The sequence below is a fragment of the Meleagris gallopavo genome, chromosome 26 (genome assembly GCF_000146605.3).
Source record: "Meleagris gallopavo isolate NT-WF06-2002-E0010 breed Aviagen turkey brand Nicholas breeding stock chromosome 26, Turkey_5.1, whole genome shotgun sequence".
Lineage (NCBI taxonomy): Eukaryota > Metazoa > Chordata > Aves > Galliformes > Phasianidae > Meleagris > Meleagris gallopavo.
The window spans coordinates 4,130,860-4,132,532 of NC_015036.2; the positions used below are offsets into that span (position 1 = coordinate 4,130,860).

Here is a 1,673-nt window from a genome sequence, read left to right on the forward strand (position 1 = left end):
AAAAAAAAATATATATATATATAGAACCACAAAGCTCACCAATTGCTAAAAAGCTCTGTCCCATTTCTCCTTCCACAAAGAGTTCTTGGGTATCTTCTTGAAGCGCCTTTGCCTAAAAGCATGCAAACCCAAGGCCAGGACAGCGCTTCTTTTAGAGCTCACAGTGCAAGGAACCAACTGAGAACGAGGTGCCTGGTGCAAGGTCTTTTATAGGTGGGAGCATGATGCATTGCTTTGCCCTTTAATGAGGTCCAGCTGCTGTGACCTCCACATCCCCTTCAGTTCTAAGTGATGTGAAGTCTATTAGGACTCATTCCTCTGACATTTGCTTTAGCTGTGAGATTGCCCCAGCAAAGGGCGGCTCAGCACAGTGCTGCCAAGGGCTGTTTCAGTGCCCTTGGGGTGAGATGAGTATCAGGGAACAAGAGAGAGAAATCGGTGAGACACTTTGCAGAGGCAAGGTTGTGCAAAGCAGAGTGGAGTTCACATGGTGCTTAACAAAGAGGCATTGATCGGAAGCTCATTGTGACAGAGCACAGTGCTTGGAGATCATTTCCACAGCTTTCTGTATGGGGGAGGGCAAGAACCAGATCCTACACTTGCAAGATCTGCTGCCTTTGATGGGTTGATGGTCAGACTAGATCTTAGTGGTCTTTCCCAAGCTTAATGATTCTAAGACTTTAGGCACTGGAGCATTCTGCAAAGCCTGGAGGGTCAGCAGGCTATTTGCACATCACACCCAAGGTGCCCAGCCCCCTATAAGGCACCCTGAGCCCTGCACAAGGCCCCTAAGGCCTGGCATGACCCAGTGACTATCTGGGCTCGGGATCGTGGGGAAAGGCACCAGCACAAACCACTTCAGAAGCCAAGCTGGAGGAGTAGCATCCCAGAGGTCTCTGCTAATGAGTGCTTGGCACCAACATGTCTTTGGCTCTCAGCTGGAGCTTTTCTACCTTAAAAACAACAACAACAACAACAAGAACACAAGCAACGACAACAACCACCAAAAAAGTAAAATAAAACAATGAGTAAACTGCAACTCAGCAAGCTTCAGCCTACACGGCTCACCACTGATGTGCCGCTGCCCCGCGAGCTGCCGGGGTGGATCGGTGGGCACTGCATTGCAGGCTGCATCCCAAAGCTTTTCCTCTGCCATGTTGACCACACGCATCACTCAGCAAAGCAGCAGCAAGGTGCACGTGCACACACACACACACACCCCTCCTGCTTAATATGTTCAAGCCTCTCCGCGGGCTGATTGCTGATGTTATTTTCTCCTCCTCGCCCTGGCTTGCTCGCTCGCTGCCATCAATAAGCGATGCGTTTGCCCTTATGAATTATTGAGTGTGTAACAGGGCCGGCCCAGCTCAGTCACCTTGCAAACCAATGCTCCCACAAGCATGGCCAGTTTGCCCTCTGGCTCCTGATGGAGAGCACGGGATGCTGATCCAGCACCCTGCAAAACCCCTTTATGTCACCCGTTGTCCCTGCTGAGGTTTGGGTGTTACTGCAGCAATGCAGAGCAATGGGTGCTTTATTTCCCCTGATGGGAAGCTTGGAGGAGCGGAACAAAAGGAGTTTACAATGTCTTGCAAAAGAGCCATGAGTTATTCAGTCACCTGGAAAGGAAACATGATTTCCGCACAGTGTTTGCTGGTGGTTTTTCTTTTTTT

General features: G+C 49.9%; 1 long non-coding RNA gene across 2 annotated transcripts in view; it reads right to left on the reverse strand.

Annotated features, from left to right (window-relative positions):
* The window catches only part of LOC109371014, a 10,237-nt gene extending 10,030 nt beyond the window's left edge, over nt 1-207 (reverse strand). For both annotated transcript variants that reach the window (XR_004162027.1, XR_004162026.1), the window contains exon 1: nt 40-207. This is a non-coding gene — a long non-coding RNA (uncharacterized LOC109371014). The remainder of the gene's footprint in view (nt 1-39) is intronic.
* Between the last annotated feature and the right edge of the window lie 1,466 nt (nt 208-1,673).